Raw genomic sequence first — 17,129 nt, forward strand, 5'->3', positions numbered from 1 at the left:
GGGTGGGGGTATTCACTGACACGGGAGACAGAAGATTTTATTTGGAAACACCGCACAGGTGCCCAGATTGTCGCTGTTGTCCGTGGTCTGGATACTGCCGACAGTAAACCAGGACCATGGGGTTACCAACACAGGTATCCAACTCTGTGCACCTTCAAGTGCTCAAAAGTAATAATGAAAACAGAAGGCGAAAGAAAAAGGGAAAATAAAACACAGTAATAAAACTACAAACAAAAGTGCTGCTTATGCAGTGCCCCCACTGCCGCTAAGCCGGTCAGCACGGGTCTCCATCCTACACTCGGCTATGTCTATACGCCGGGGTTGGCCAGGGTTCCCCGTATTTCTACACACGTCCCCTCGGGTACGTGTTTATTTATATTGCTCTGTGAAAATTACTTTTGGTTTTTATGAAAGGCTGCCCCTCAGCCGGGCTTGCCTGCTCCTTGTTTCACGCTGGCCTCTTCTGCCAACGACAATGTATTTCCCCCAACACGGCCACCCGAGCGCATAACCAAGCCAGTTCTTATGGGCCGAGCAGTCTCCCAAGGCCCGCCCCTCAGCCACTCAGAGAGAGGGAAAGCACACACACACTCTTCCCCACCTCTCCGTGTCATCGCCATGGCCGACAGGCGGATCCCACGAGACTGCTGCCCTCTACCTGCAGTAATACGAATGTGCCAGACAGTCAGTCCAGATCTCCTGTTACAGTGTTGCACTTGTAGGTTGCTTTGCTTTCACCCTTCTGTCCAGTTCATCCCAAACCAGCTCGATGGGGTTTAAGTCTGGAGACTGTGCTGGCCATTCCATGATTTGAAGCCTACCGTCTTGTTCTTTTCTTCTAAGGTAGTTCTGACATAGCCTGGAGGTATGTTTTGGGTCATTATCTTGCTGTAGGATGAACCCCTGACCAACTAGACGTATACCAGAGGGTATTGCATGGCGCTGCAAAATGCTGTGGTAGCAGTTTAGGTTCAGGGTGCCACTCACTCTGTGCAAGTCTCCGACTCTGGATCCAGCAAAAGAGCCCCAGACCATCACGCTTCCTCCTCCATGTTTGGCAGTTGGTGCCTACTCGACTGCGTACAAAAACCCTGCGTGATGAACCGAAGATTTCAAATTTTGATTCATCGGTCCATAAGACCTTCTTCCAGTCTTCAGTAGTCCACTGGCGGTGCTTCATGGCCCAGGCAAGCCTCCTTTTCTTATTTTGCCATCTTAGCAATGGCTTTCTTACTGCCACTCGATCTGTCAAACCTGCAGCTCGAAGTCTTCTCTTCACAGTTGAAACTGAGACTTGCTTACTTCGACCAGTGTTAAGCTGTGCTTGAAGCTGTTGTCCTGTGAGCCGCCTATCACGCAAGCTGTTGACTCTCAGAAACTTGTCTTCTGATTCTGTTGTGGCTTTGGGTCTGCCAGACCTCTTCCTGTCAGAGTTTCCTCCAGTTTCCAAGTGCCTTTTGATGGAGCACAAGGAGGTTAAGTGACTTGCTCAAGGTCACACAATGAGTCAGTGGCTGAGGTGGGATTTTAACCACTGGACCACACAGCCTCCTGGTAAAATGGGGGTGTTCTAAAACTTTTGACCGGTAGTGTGTGTGTATATATATATATATATATATATATATATATATATATATATATATATATAATTTATTTATTACTATGTATATATATATGTGGTATGCATGTGTATGTATGTGTACATTAGAATTGTAGTGATTCATAATGGGTTATTTTGTTAAAGTTTATGTCATCTTTGCATGTAAACATCTCTTTATTACTTTCACCTGTAGAAGAGACCTTTAAGGTCTTGAAAGCTTGTGATTAATTATTGTTTAGTTAGTCCAATAAAAGGTATCACACCTCCTTCTCTTTGTCTATTGTCTCTGGACTAATATGGCTCCCATTTCATCTATCAACGCTAAGAGTGTCAGAAATTCATCCCATGACCATGTCAGGTCTGCAAGATGTAATTTTACAGTCCCTCAAAATGTATGGTTGACAGACACCCCCATACCCACCTCTGGACAGTGGAAATCCTGGGTATGCTTCTTATAGTACCTCTGTGCTATTGTACCCAATGTATTTTGCTGGACTGCCTGGGACTTTCTCATTTGATAAACAGAGAACTTCAGCTCCAATGCATTTACTCTAGCACCTTTCAGTGTTAATCACAAAAAAGCAGGAGTCTAAAATGGCAATTCTTCAAAATTACATGAATTGCCATTTTATAGAGGGGGGTTTCTCTTTTTGAGGCTGTAACCAAAGGGTGTGGACAGTTGAGCGGGTAATATATTGAACATTAAGGGAAGGTTGGTAAAAATAAAAGCTTGAAGTTCAAGCTGAAACCAGTGCTGCTTTCTCATGCAAATGGTATGCGGCTGGGTCTATTTAAGGCTTCCAAATATTTACAAAGCCGCTCAGCCTGGTCCCTTGAAGCAGGTGCTGGGGGAGGGGGAGCATTTTGGACAGACATTTAAGTTTTATTCTGCTGGGATGACACCCAGAGTGATTCCTGTATGTTTGTGTGTGTCTGCTTGTCAGGGACCATGTTATCCTCACAAGTAACATGAAAAATATCCTAGTTTACTGGTTCAGTCTGTTGGATGATGATGTAAGAGGACGTGTATCATCAAAATATAACAACATTGATTTTGAAGTGCAAGTGGAGAATCGGTGCAAGTGGAGAATGTCTCCATCACGGTGTGTTGTCATAATATTCTGCACGTTTTAGGTTGCAGGTTCCATGGTTGCTAAAAGGCCAAGTGGCCAACACCCTTTTTTGGTTTTTAACCTCTCTACATCTTGACAGTACTATAGGTAGTCCAGCTATATTATATATGGGTATGGGTATTAGATATTGGTTTAATTTCAACTCTTTATAATGATAATTTAAACTACTATAAACTTCACTTATTCGAAGAAACTAAACCACAAGAATTCAGTACAATACCTTGTTTGTCTCCTGGCGATTGCCGCTATTGTAGTTTTAGCTCAGCAACACATTAGATCAAAAACGAGGCTAGGTGTGTTTTGTTGATTTGTCAGCACACCACACCTTTTTTCTGTGGTTCAGATTTTTTTTTTGGCTTATTTTTTATGCTGTCCAAAACGTGAACTGACCAGTTATTTCTGGTATTGCCCAAAAGTACTCTTCAGGATTACTGATGATGGGTTGAGGCGTCCTGATTGCTCAAATCAAATAATAGCACAAGTGGGAATAATAGTGCAGAATGTATCTCAATTGCAACAAAATACAGTAAACTGCACCATGAACAGGTTACAGTATGTGAACACAAAATAAGTAATAGTATCTGGTGTACATTCAACGTTTACAGGATTTGTGCTTTAATAATCAGTGTTTATTGGTTAAAACCTACAACCAGAAATCTAATAAAATGGTAGACACATAAAATCTAAATGTGGCTTTTAGAATTTTGGACTGGCAAACCTCTACAAAAAAAACACTATAAAAAATGAAATAACTGGCAAGCTTAAGGATTGCATTATAGATAATATTAATAGCTGAGAAAAAAACAAACAAACAAAAAAAAACAAATGTTGCTAGAAAAGACACCAGCCATGTTACTTGTGTGAGAGAGAAAGTTACAAACAATACCTTCAAAATGTCCTTTTCAAGTTTTATCACATTTAAAAGCAGATTTCTAGATTATCTTGTAAACATGTAATCTCTATATCTAAATATATCTAATACATATCAAATATAACTGTGACGTTCACAGAATGACAGCCAGGTACACTCCACATAACCCAAGTAAGGCCTACTCAAAAAGTTCAGCTATACAATGGCATTGGAAAGTTTTGTCTGAAGTGGTGATGCGGTGCTATACATACTGCTGGCCATATTCACAAAACATTTACTGCCATGTTTCTGTAAGTTCACATCATTTTTCCTTTCTAAAAAGAAAACAAAGCGTTGATGTACAAAGCTTCAAATATAAAAAAAAGATTTTGTAGTTTTCCTTTTAACACAAAATAGTACAAACTGTGTTAAATGCTTTGTGAAAATGACCCTGTATTTGTAACAATGTACAATTGTATGAGCAGACAGCTGCCATACTGTATATCCCCAGATTATGACACACTCAATAAGTGATGCTCTAGGAGGTCCTTTGGAAGTTTCATCCCAAATGACTGGCTATAGAACACTCTACCACACACAAAAATGTACCGGCGCACTAAGATCAACAGACTCCATACAGCACACACATAAAGGTCACAAGACCTCAATATAGCAGATTATGTCATATACAGTATAACACTGCCAATATGACTACTACTTCGTGGTGTCTGAGATATGCCGAGATAGTCACCAAAAACAAAGAAGAGTACGGAATTAATTAATGCACGGTTTTTGGGTAGACACAGAACTCAACTGTGTCGTTCGTCTGTTATACATAACATGTTTTGACTGTATCTTCCTGCGACACGTCCACACCACCGCCCCAACAAACACCCCTGCTCACCCCACTAATACTACCACACTAACCTGCAGTTTCTGGAGTCGCTTATTGAAGGGGGTTCCACAAATTTCAACAATGGTGTGTACCCGGCGCGATGTGGTCACGACAACTCGCATAAACACTACGTAAACTTTATATATCAATCCGCAGTTCATTCAGCACTATTATTATTTTATAATAAATAACGTTATAAAATAAATAAGTCAAAATTGAACGGAAAAGGCAGCACTTACATTGCATTCTAGTAAAGAATAATGAATATTGTAAATCGTTTTGGAGACCTACATTCACCTGCGGATGGACACGCACTCCATGAACTGTGCCCGGTGTTAAAATGAATGACTAGTCGCTGGTGGCGAGTCATAAGCCCGCGTGGCATGCAGGGAGATGTAGTATTTTAAAAAAAAATGGTAGGCGACTCAGTCATTAAAAATATGTTATTGTCGACGTTTTACGGTAAAGTGCAAAGTATAAGTGAGGCATCAAAGTATTTGTACGAGGCTATTGTTATTTATTTATTTATTTATTTTATTAATACTACCGGACTAATACTAAACTTTTATTAACAACCGTTTTAGTGGTTTGTATTGCATGGGTTATTTCCAGCTGGGTTTAGACCTCACTGCATGTAGGCAGATAACCAAGTTTCATTCCGTAAGCACCCAGGAATGCTGCGTCTATGTAAACGACCAGAATGGAATTTTCTGAAATGTAATTCTGATAGCAAAACTCATGTAAACACTGGGTGCGTTCACGACACGCAGACTTTCGTAATTCTGCACAGAATCGGAGCAAGTAGCCAATGAATTTTCAGAATCTTTGCAAAATCTGCGCAGATTTAGCAAAGTCTGCCTCTCGTGAACGCACGCACTGTTCTTGCAGCAATCCGACCATGTGACCTACCGAGCCGGGTGCAACATTTTTAACGTTGTAGTGTAGCGCAAATAGTTGTTAGATGGAGTGTAATTTCACTGTGCTACGCTGTTGTCATGTAATGCCGCAGTAAACCTTCGTAATAATATATAAGTTTTCCCCAGAACACGATAACATCACATTACAAACCAATATTTCAATATCTGTAAATATAATAGGAGTGAAAGAGAGTTGCTTTATGTTGCTACTAGTTCCTGTATTAAAAACGAAGAGCCAAGTTTGCCTCAGTCAGAGGTATCTTGTAAAACTTACACACTTACATTCCATCTTTACAGTGCTTAGCTTGGCCTCTTGTAGAAATCACGTATGGCTGCCCCTTTATTCTGACTTGACTGTTTTTGTACCTGTGAAATGTTTTTCGACAAATAACAATTAGATCAAACGTTGCTTCCTTGCCAAAAATGATTTCCTTAGTCTTTCTCTAGGGATGTGTAGGCAGTTCCTGACAGGACCCCTGCCAGCTGTAGAGTTTAAAAGGAGCTCAGCTGTAGAGTGGTTTAATCACTTGCTTAGTCTGGGACAACCTCTGCCTTGTATATGCAGGTATCTGTATTCACAGTATTGAGTCCTGCTGCTTAGAATAAAGGGTGGGGAAAGATAATGTCACTGAGTATTCAGGGCTTAACATTTAGGCACATCTTGGTATTGCCACTGCACTTTCAAATGTTGGAATACCATTATTTGCAAGTTTATGAACATAAGGAACATAAGGAAAAACCATGTGTTCCTGCAACATGTATTTAATACTGATGGACAGTCTATTGATGATGTCACTGTCTGTGGAATTTACAAATCCTATGGAACACACCCAACCAGAAAGCAGAAAGAACACAAGCTGATTTTCAAACTTCAGAACCTTTTGGGAGGAACATTCTACCATGAAGCTCCACTTGGCTTTATTTGAAATTAATTCTTAAAAACAAACAACTCACTGGACTCTGTAGCATTTTAGCTGATGAAAGACTCATGTCCGAAATGCCCTAAATACTTTTGTATTTATATTGTTTTTTGTGCTCCTTTACTATTACATACAGTTTTGTTTTTTTTTTAAATCTGTAGCACTGTAGGATTTTCATTTTAAATTGCCTCCCATGTTCAAAAATGCAGAGTAACTGAAGTCCTACGATCACATGACTTCATGCTTTAGCAGCACCCACAGTGATTTAATGCAAGGATGGTCTAGTGGTATAAGTACAGAGTTTAGGATACCACTGTAAATATCAGTTTTAAACCCTCTTCAGATAATTTCCTATTACCTAAAATACCATTAACATTTGAAAACATACAACGTTTTTGTGCATGTAAATTGTTTTGGGCATACTGTAAATCAAGTTAAAGAATTTAAAGAAATGGATCCAATTATATTAAGTACCCATTGAGATCTGGAGGTATTATGACCGCCTAGTCTAATCAAAGGTACAATATTTTGATAAATGATATAACTATCAAATAAATTGGATAAAAGCCAAGTTTTATATGGTTTTATAAGCAGATACATTTAAAAGAAACCATCGTTACGAGCAGTGTAACCAATCCCTTTGTAACCTTATTATCCACAGTTGTACAGATGATAAGATAAGCCTGCTGGAATTGGTATAGCAGTCAGTGCTAACACAGCAACAGCTGCAGAGTAACCTTTAACCTAACACTGAACCCTAAGTTATAGTTCAGAGGTTTGTGTTGCACTGTGCCCTAAAAGTAAACTGTAAGGGCAATATTTAAATCCTAATATAGTATGTCGAGATACACCTTTAGTGGATTAATTCAAATCCATAGCCCTCATTGTATGGCTTTGTGTTGCATCTATAGTCAGTACATGTTAAGGCATCAGCAGTAAATAAATGTACAACTACTCAATATGTTACAGTACAACATTTATTTTAGCAGTTTTTGTCTGACAACAACATTTAGCATGCTCTCCAGCTAATTATAAAAATATGTATTTTGATACCGTAGGCTTGTTTATTTTTTAAAGTTACTCTGCGTACGTACTTTATCTTCAAGCGCGCACCCTTCGTGGACTGCGCGTCACCGCCCTTGCCCGGTGAGAGCGAGCTCTGCGGAGCTGCGGCTGCTTGTGTTTTTTAGGCAGTGACTGTTGGGTGGAAGGCATCGTTTTGGGGTGGTTATTCAAACTATTACACATATCATTATTATTGTACAGTATACACGGAACCACGGGATTGTTGCTGTTAGCGGGATTACATGTGTCGGAGATACGGATAATACAGTAAGGTAAGAAAATAAGTATTTTTCAAACGGAAAAGTTTTTTCCATTGCACACTGGGAACTGAGTTTACGCTGTCTGACTGCAGGGGCACGGTGTTTCTGTGTTGTATATTTAAAATCCAGTTTGTTTTATCTCTGTGGATTGCCATATATATTGCAAATTGCACGTTGTTGTTAGTAAAAAGTTTGCGATGAAATGTGAACTGGAGTCGCTGTCTGAATGTGTAGTCAGTCTACTTCATGACTGCTGTTCAACACTCCCGTACTATCAGTTTACACTACAGATTTTTAAAGATAGTTAAATGTTTGAAAATAATATATTGTGGAATGTTAAATCTTGTATAATGTTCGAGTGACACGAGTTGTACGTTAAAATAATATGGTTTATTATATAACATCAATGGTTTTTCGTTTATATGTAGAAAATGTATGTATGTATTATTACTGTGTATGTATTTCGGAATGGTTGTTTTGGAAAACGGAAGCTATATAATTAAGATTTGAAGTCAAACATTGTCCAGGAATTACTTTTCAGTTTAATTCACACATCTGCGAATGTATAAAATGATATCGATACTTGATTTCTTTGGGTCTGGACACACTACCCGGACTGTCGGTATTAGCCTTTTCGTAAAGAAACGGTGGTTCCCCCTGATTACGCCAAGCTTTTTGGACTACCTGATAAGTAACATTTTAGTGTTAATCGGGGTCTGGAAATGTTAACGAGGTGTTGTAGAGTTGATTAGTTGGTCTTGGTATGTGAAGCCACCTGTTGAACAAATGGGACGGTGAAATATTTGGTTCTTTAAGGCAAAAACTACCGTTACCTGTATATTATTGGTATTTAAAAACATGCTACAATACCGTTATTTTTTTATTTTATTTTATTTTATTTATTTATTTATTTATTTATTTATTTATTTATTTATTTATTGATTGTTGGTATTAGATTAATAAATTAATGTTCATTGCAATATCTTTAAAAATACAGCAGGGGTGAATATGAAACAGAGACCACTTTGTGGATGGGGGCAAAAACACCCGGGTGCTATTTGGATAAGACTCTGTGACTCAGGGGGGGATCTATACTTCTAATGCAATATAGCCTTATGACCAGTGCTACCCTTCAACCTGAAGAACAGGAATGAACTGGCTGTGCTGCTGTCCTCGGTCTAACGTGCTTTGTATGTTAGATATCTGATGCATTCCTGGGTTTATGCAGTTAGTTCCCAGACAGAATTCAACCCATGTTTGATACATGACTGTGAAACAATAATTATCTTCCTCTCTGGATGCATAACCCTGCCATGGGATATAGTGAAGTTCCTGAGTTTAACTTTATCACGTACTGTTTTGCAAACCCACAAACCTGGATTTCTGTGGAAGTGTCTGATTATGAGGGAACTGAAGTACATTCTTTAGCCTGTGTTATTGAGAGTATTATGAGTGAATTGAAGTACGTTCTTTAGACTATGTTATTGAGAGTATTACGAGTGAATTGAAGTACATTATTTAGCCTATGTTATTGAAAGTATTATGATTTTGGGGATCTGTACCAGTTCCTATCCAGCCATCTGTACATAAGTATGTCAAATATTTTTTTACTGGAGAACTGCAAATCCAAAAGTTATGAAATGCAAAGACATTCTTTAGCACAAGCACAAGGAAAACTGGAGCGGTAAATGTGTATGTGTGTTCATCTCTGTCTCTTCTTGAAGTGTTCATCTGTTGTTGCTGTGTACATTCAATGGTATACATTCGGGATCAGAATGATTTGGATAATAAAGGCTATGGAGTGACAGGACTGTTTATAACATACCTTTGTGGACTTTGTAAACACGATGCTTACATCTTACATCTCTGCTGGCCTTCCTTGTTAAGTAATTTAATGGAATGGTAGTCAGACTGATTATCAACTAGATCATGTCCATGAAAGCATTACAGGCTGGCAGCTTTTTCACAACACAGGTGCTGCTCTTGGCTGGAATTCATACAGACCAGTCCCAGTTTTCTGTCAGCACCTCTTTATACAGCGAGGTCAACACAGACCTGTTCACATTTTTTTTTTATACCGGCATCATTACGGAACAGTATCACATCTGTCCAGACTGCAGTGGTGTTATTTTGTGGTACGTGTTAAAAAGTTGTACACCGTGTACTGCACTTGCCCGGGCATGCATAAATGATTTTAGCTCAGAAAAGAAGGAAACGCCCATCTGAAAGAGATACCATGTACTGAGTTTGGCTCTTAAAGTTCTTTTTTGACAACATTTTTTTCACAATTCAACTAATTTATGTGACTTTAACTGAAAAGCAACAAATTGGGTTATCTAAAATTGTAACTATATAAGATTTTCTGGGTAAACTACAGTTTGTCTTGTTTGTAGTGATTTGTGCAGTAGTCATTCACAGCATTGGCAGCATAGCATTTTCTGACATTCCATGGGTCAGGTTTTGGTATGGGTACCACATTCTGATGAGGTACCACTTTCTGGCCCTACACCGTTATAACTGCATTGGTACAGCTGAGTTATGACTCGAAGCAGTTTAAGTTTTATTATTGTGTTTTTAAATTGTATTTACAGATAAGTTACAGTAGTAAATGATCAAAGTGAAACTGTACTGTGTGAAACATCTGTTTTCTGTGCACGCGCCATCTCTGGTACTGCGTTCAGAAAAGTGCATTTTTCGTATAGATTACGATATGACATCATTACCACAGGTTATGTTTTTCGTCAAGACACCCTGGGCAATAGTAAAATAGACTTCACATGTTTTTTATATTTTGAAAAATTGTTAAAATAAGCTCTAAACAGCTCAATCCGACACCGCTCCTTTGACTCTCAATAAGAAGTCTTCTCCGGAGCTATAGTATCCCACAACCCTTTGCAAGCAGTGTGATGGAGGTCCCCCATTGAGAATCAGTGGTGTAATAGAATATCTTTAAAAGTGCATCTATATAAACCAGTTTAAACGTGGACAGGCATATCACAACAGTGTTGGTCTTTAACTGGTGTGGAACACTGAGTTAGGACAGAAGGGGGTATTGTATCGGTAGTTTCGGTTTAGAATATAATTTGACCAGAATCGTACCGATACAAGTGCAGACAGGGTAATGCTAGTGTCCTGTGCAAAGCTTCAAAGATTGGCTTGTTGCCTTCATTTGTATCTTTAATCCAGTTTCAGAAATTGAATTTGTCAAGTAAAATGTAGCTGATTGCTTATGTTTGAGGTGGATAATAGAAATGAATTTTAACACACTATGCCAAAGAATCGCAGCAGAGAACACAACAAACACAATTGTTTTCAGGACTTTTTAAGCAAGTTTAAGCATCAAGTATTTCCTTAGCTATGGATTTGACGCATTGCATTGTGGGACAGCAAGGAAGCCTGTACAATAGTTATATACATAGAGTAGTTGGTGCCAACTCATCGACTAGCAAAATCCTGTTGTTGTTTTTAGACATTTTACTAGAGTTTTTCTTGTGTTTGAGCCCCCCTTTTTTGTTTTGTCTTACTTTGTAAACATTTAATGTGTGAATAATAAAATGGTTTGATTCAACCCCCTCCATCTTGGTCCTTATAACTACTGTACAAGAATCGGTACAATTTGAGAGAGTTTCAGCAGTTTTGAAAATGGCCTGTAAATGCACATTTAAACAAAAAAAAAAAAAAACAGCTGCTGTAAAAGGCTCTCCTAAAAAGCTGATTTTAATTTATTTAATATGTTCTGATGCTAGGTGGACTGAGATGCTTTTAATGTTCAATTAATTAGCCCATTAATTCTAGCATCACAGTCGGCAGTCTCGTCAATCCAATCCAAACAAATGAGTTCCCCTATTGGGCGCAGTCAGCACTGCCACACCAGTGTTTTCTCCTGACAACTCTAGCAGATTTGTGACTGGCATGTGGCTCTCCCCACTCTGATTAGTATTGTGTAGTGGTCTGTATCTCTCGTCTCTTGTGACAGAACCTTAATAACGGCTCCCTGTCTTTATTTTGTGGGTCAGAGATTGGCAAATGCACTCTGAGGGTGAATTAAACAGCTTATTGAGTGCAAAGAAAAAGGTTTAGGAAGTTTTACTTTGCAGTCAGCTTGTTTAAAGTATGCTGCATTTAAAACAGGTTTACTGCAGTACAGACATATATTCTATGTCACCGTGGCAACAGAACCCCTAAACTGGAAAAAAATGTATTTTCATATTAGACTCCTTCCTATGTCATCACCTGCTCCAGTGTGCAGTGACGCTTGATGTCAACAGCCGCCATATTTATCACGAATTACAAGGAGCACTGTAAAGTGGACTATAATAGGCTAGTACATTCAAAACAAAGATGTGGCCAATTAAAAAAATAAATAAATAAATAACCAATAACGGAAGGATTTAAACAAACATTTTTAAAAGAGCGAGAAAATGAAAATACAAGAAAAACGCTTATTAAAAACACTGTATATAGAATTATATCAAATTTGAGAAATGCCAATCTGAACCAGTTGGGGCCAGACCCTGTTCAGATTAGTGATGTAATTCTGATTGTAATCTTTAACATACCCACCTATCATCATAGAATGATGGTGATAAAGCTTGGTTTCCAGCCTGTATTTTATTATGATGGCATGGTGTGGAGTATAGGTCAGTTCGGACTATCAAGTTTTGTCTACAGTAGTTTATTTTTTAGTTCTACAATATTTGAGTGTATTTAGATACATGATTCTATAAAGCACAGCCGTAAAACTACAGTGGTATTTCCCACCGGAATTTGACAGATTTACAGTAAGCTGTGGATAATTCAAGCACAGTGACTCCAAGGGATTTTTTTACGACTGACCATCATTCAGAAAACTGTCATTGATTAGTTGGGCAATTCCTACTGCTGGCTGAATGTACACATTTCAGGATTTAGTTGTGGATCTGGCTTGACTCTGTTTTTGTGTTATCTTCCTGGACCCTTCTGTTCAAAAAGTGTAGCCTTTGTCTGGCTTGGTTATTTATTGATAAAATAAATCCAACCCTATGCAGCTCAGGGCACTGTCTGACCTTGTCAGAATTTCAGAATGTGATCTCCACCATGTTGGAGCCAGTGCTCCCTTTGAAATCCCCAGTGAAGACCAGCAATTTCACACAGCCAGGACGCAAACCTGCACTCCCATGACTGTGTGACTTGCCCTGCATACCATGCGGCTGTACTTTTACCAGGTGAGCCACCTAGATGCTGTATCGTGATGAGTTGATGATCACCATTACAATCAGGAGGATCGTTGGAACTATAGAGAGACCAGGAGCATTTTTACTTGTGGATTTTCCAATGAAATGCAGATGTTGGAGTTGCAGGGCTTGACTTTTGAATACAAAATATTTTCTGTAATTGACAAAATATAATTTATAATATTGAAAAATGTAAGTAATAATTGGAAATGTGCTTTTTTTTGGCATTCCGTTGTGTCCTCAAAAGAAGGGTTCCAAGTCTCAATCTACTGTTAAAGCATAAGCATATTTATCTTTAGCAACTTATCTTTCTTTTCAAGGCTGCAGGCTAGGTAGTTGATTTGAACATGCTTAGAATTCCTAGCACTCAGCAAGTGAACAGAAAGACATGACTTCAATGCAAAATAAAAATAAACAGCTTATCAGATTCAAAATACTGTACATTGGCAGCATTCTAATTTAGTTGTTTTGATGATATATTTTTTTTTTTTCTATTTGGAATCACTAATTTATTTATTTTTTTACTCCATTTTCTCCCCAATTTGAAATGCCCAATTTTAAGCCTGGCTCACCTCTGCAACACCCATGCTGACTCGGGAGAGACGAAGACGAACACACGCGTCCTCCGAAACGTGTGTCCTCAGCTGTCAACTTCTTTTCACTCTGCAGGCCCGCCATGCAGCTACCTCAGAGCTACAGCGTCGGAGGACCACGCAGCACTGGGTCGCTTGCAGGCAGGTCTGCAGGTGCCCGGCCAGTCTACAGGAGTCACTGGCGCGTGGTGAGCCATGGACACCCTGGCTGACCTAAGCCCTCCCCACCCCGGGCTGCTCCCAGCCAGTTGTGCGCTGCCCCCTGGGAACTCCCATACATGACCTGAACTGGCGACCTCCAGGCTATGGGACGCATCCTGCACTCCACGCGGAGTGCCTTTACTGGATGCACCACTCGGGAGCCCCCTTATTTTGATAATTTGCAGAAACATTTTTTTTAAGTACATGTACATTGTTAGCTTGGGGGTGATCTGTGCTGAATGGAAACCCAATTGAAAAGAGCTGATGGAATGGCAAGCAAGCCCTGACAAAGTTTTTTTTACAACAAACACTGCCCTGGCTGCTCACAGGCAAAACAGGTTACACTCCTGGAAAGAGAGACAACACTTTTAATCTAAACTAGTTAATAGCATGGTACCTGGAATGGTATACTGTAGCAGCAGTGCCTGTAAATCTGGATTACTGGATTTTATTCAATTACATGATGGTAGATAGTTGTACAATACTGAATGTTCTCCAAAGCTGATATATTATTTGTATTGCCAAAAGTGTCAAAAGGTGCTTTTTTAGACAATGTTTGGGATGGGAAATAAGACTTCAATTGCAAAGCAATTTGACTATACTGCAGATCTTTCATTCAAAACCAAATGGCCACTTCTGAGGATAAAATAGGTGTATGTCCTTGATTTTAGTTTAGTTTGTTTGAAAAGAACACATATAATATGTGATGATCATCTGATTGTGATTAGATGGGGAGTTTGAAATATTATATATATATATATATATATATATATATATATATATATATATATATATATAATATATATATTTGTCAATGAACACATTGACTATTCAGTCTGTTCAGTGGCAGATACAGTATACCACTGTCATTTAAAGATTAACAGTTTAACGTGAGCTACTGTAGATATTCAGAGCTGTCCATGTTTAATCTATTTATAATCCTTCATGGCCAGTAGAGCCATGCCATAATTAAAAGTATGTTTCTGATCTTGTCAGTTTACTGACTCAAGAGCCAGGAGTAATTCGCAGGGAATTTATCTAAATTCAGCGGACTGAATTTTTCTGCAATTCAGCACTGTGAATATTTTTTCACGTGGATGGAAAGTGCCAGTACATTTGAGCCAGTAGCCCCTTAACGTGTTCTGTGAATCAGTCTTGTCATAGTTGTTTGCTACTAATCTATAGTAAGTGTTTTAATTATTGCCAATTACATTGTTTGGGTTCAGTGACTGTAATTACAGATGTAGAGCCGAGGATTTTTGGTTTCACAAAACTGTAATTAACTGGGCCAGTACATTTCGTATTGTTTATTTTAATAAATCAACAGTTCACAGAAGTGAAAGATACTAAATACATATGAGTTAAAAAATGAATACTGACCATGGGCTAATTTCGATACTGAAGAGCATATTAAATGCCTAATGTTGAAATTCAACTTCACTTAATAGTTCAAATTTCCGGGCTTTGCACTTTCTGTAGACTCTGATGTGTTTTCTTTCTTCTTTTTTTCTTTTGTAAGTAAGAAATGTATCAATTTCTGACTCTCAGAATGATACACATGATGATCTGAATGTACCAAACACAGAGAAGTTCAACCAGCCACTATCACTGTTACTTAGGTGCAGCCACGCCTCATAGATAAAACAGAAAGCGTCAAAGGATTGTGATTTATCATTTGTTTACTGGAAAATGTGTTCTTATTAAAAAAAAAAAACAATTAGAAAGATTGTGTTTCACTGATTAGTATTAAATTATACGATAACTTGAAGCTCTCCATAGGCAGAATCGCCAGACGCCCGCCTCACCCCCACCCTAATATGAGTGGAAATACGCGCAATCAAAATCACACATGCGTACAGGTGGATGATAATTTTTAAACTATAGTCACACTGTAACCTTTGAGCTGCTTAAAAAAAAATAATAATAAAAAAAAGATATATATCTATATATATATCTTTTTTTATATAATATATATAAATACATTTATTTATGCATAGTGGTTTAGCAATAATATGTAGTACCGTTTAAAAATCAATACAAAATTCAAGATCATTATTTTCTTTCACTTTCATTTTGATTTGTGCATTTCTGAGTCGTCCTGCATACCCCCTATAACCCTTAGAAGTACCCCCAGGGGTATGTGCAAACCTGTTAATTTTTCATGTAACAGATAGCTCTAATTTTGAATTCACAACTGTGGTGAGGTGCTCGTTTTATTTGGCAGTAAATTCAAATGTACCATCCTGTTCACAAATACTTCCAGTAGGCAGCAGTTTTGACATAACATGCTATATAAAATGTATACTGTAAAACGGCTAAATGGCTCACACAAAGTAAACTTGCCATGTTGAGTCCTGTAAAATATTCTGACCTAATAGTTTATTATTATTATTTATTATTATTCGTCCTTACAAATCCTCAGGTGTCTGCCTGACAGTGGGTCACTTTGAGTTGACAAACTTGGGTAACTTTTTAAATCACGTCTTCCCCCAGGTGGAGTCATGCCAGTTCTCTTCAGGGTTAGGTCATTTTAAAATGCTCCTAATGCAGTGAGAGAGCTGTGCTAAAGCACATTGGGAATGCAGTTGACTGACCGGGTAATCAGATCTTTTGTTAGGCTGTTTATTGCTTAGTTGGCAGGTCTGCTGGTTTGCACATTAAAAGGAAACTGAACTCTTGCCCTTTGCTTGTGAAAATTCTGATAAGCAGATGTAATCTTCTAATAAAGTACAGTTGAGGCTTTGCCTGTGCCTTGGGGCTTTTGTGTGCTTGACAGTTTTCCTGTGGTTTTTTTTATTGTGTGAACGTCTTACTTTTAAAGTTAAGTATAGTATCGGGCCTAAGGCTATCAATTGCAATTCTTGTGCTTTAGGTCAGTTGTTCCAAAATGCAGTCCATGAGGATGTTCCAGGTGGTTCCTGAAAAATTCTCCAAATTTGGCTATTGATGTAATGTCAAACACCCAGGAAAAAAGCTGCAAACAAATTCAAAATGTCCTGAATTGTGAAGTTCCTAAGAAGCCTGCAAACAGCACCTCTGTAGGACAATTAGGAGATCCTGTGAAATGTGTGTCAGCCCCCAGCACATAGCCTAGTTACTGGAAACACAGAGTTCCAACAAAGTACTGTAGTATGTTGAAAACTTTTTGACATGCAGTTCTGACAATATTATGTTTAAAATTTCTAAATCCAACCACCGATTGGACATTTCTAATGCAGACAATTAGCGATTTCAGGGATGCCAAGCTATTAAATTAGGGAAGTAGAGTGGTATTATATGGGCAACAAATGCCCAAGCCCTACAAACAATTTTGGTCGGCCAGAATAATGTTCAAGTATAATTGAAGCAACTGTAACTAAGCTGTAGGCTATTCTGGAAAGGAAGTAGCAATAAAAGATCCCCCCACAGACCTTCCAATCTGACTACAAGATGTTTATTTTTTCTTTTGATTGTCAATTGCAGCGAGCAGTGAGAAATCCTGT

General features: G+C 38.5%; 2 protein-coding genes across 14 annotated transcripts in view; one reads left to right on the forward strand and one right to left on the reverse strand.

Moving 5' to 3' along the window:
- LOC117427809 (high mobility group protein 20A-like) overlaps positions 1–4,826 on the reverse strand; it is a 30,468-nt gene extending 25,642 nt beyond the window's left edge. For 3 of the 9 annotated variants that reach the window (XM_058994906.1, XM_058994904.1, XM_058994905.1), the window contains exon 1: positions 4,511–4,705. The gene's annotated coding sequence lies outside the window, so the exon portion shown is untranslated. The other 6 variants (XR_004548238.3, XM_058994903.1, XM_058994902.1 and 3 more) reach the window with 6 other exon arrangements.
- A 2,588-nt stretch (positions 4,827–7,414) lies between these two features.
- Positions 7,415–17,129, forward strand: part of LOC117428175 (inactive tyrosine-protein kinase PEAK1-like) — a 79,745-nt gene continuing 70,030 nt past the window's right edge. For all 5 annotated transcript variants that reach the window (XM_058994907.1, XM_058994909.1, XM_034046917.3 and 2 more), the window contains exon 1: positions 7,415–7,652. The gene's annotated coding sequence lies outside the window, so the exon portion shown is untranslated. The remainder of the gene's footprint in view (positions 7,653–17,129) is intronic.

This window comes from Acipenser ruthenus, chromosome 21 (assembly GCF_902713425.1).
Source record: "Acipenser ruthenus chromosome 21, fAciRut3.2 maternal haplotype, whole genome shotgun sequence".
NCBI lineage: Eukaryota > Metazoa > Chordata > Actinopteri > Acipenseriformes > Acipenseridae > Acipenser > Acipenser ruthenus.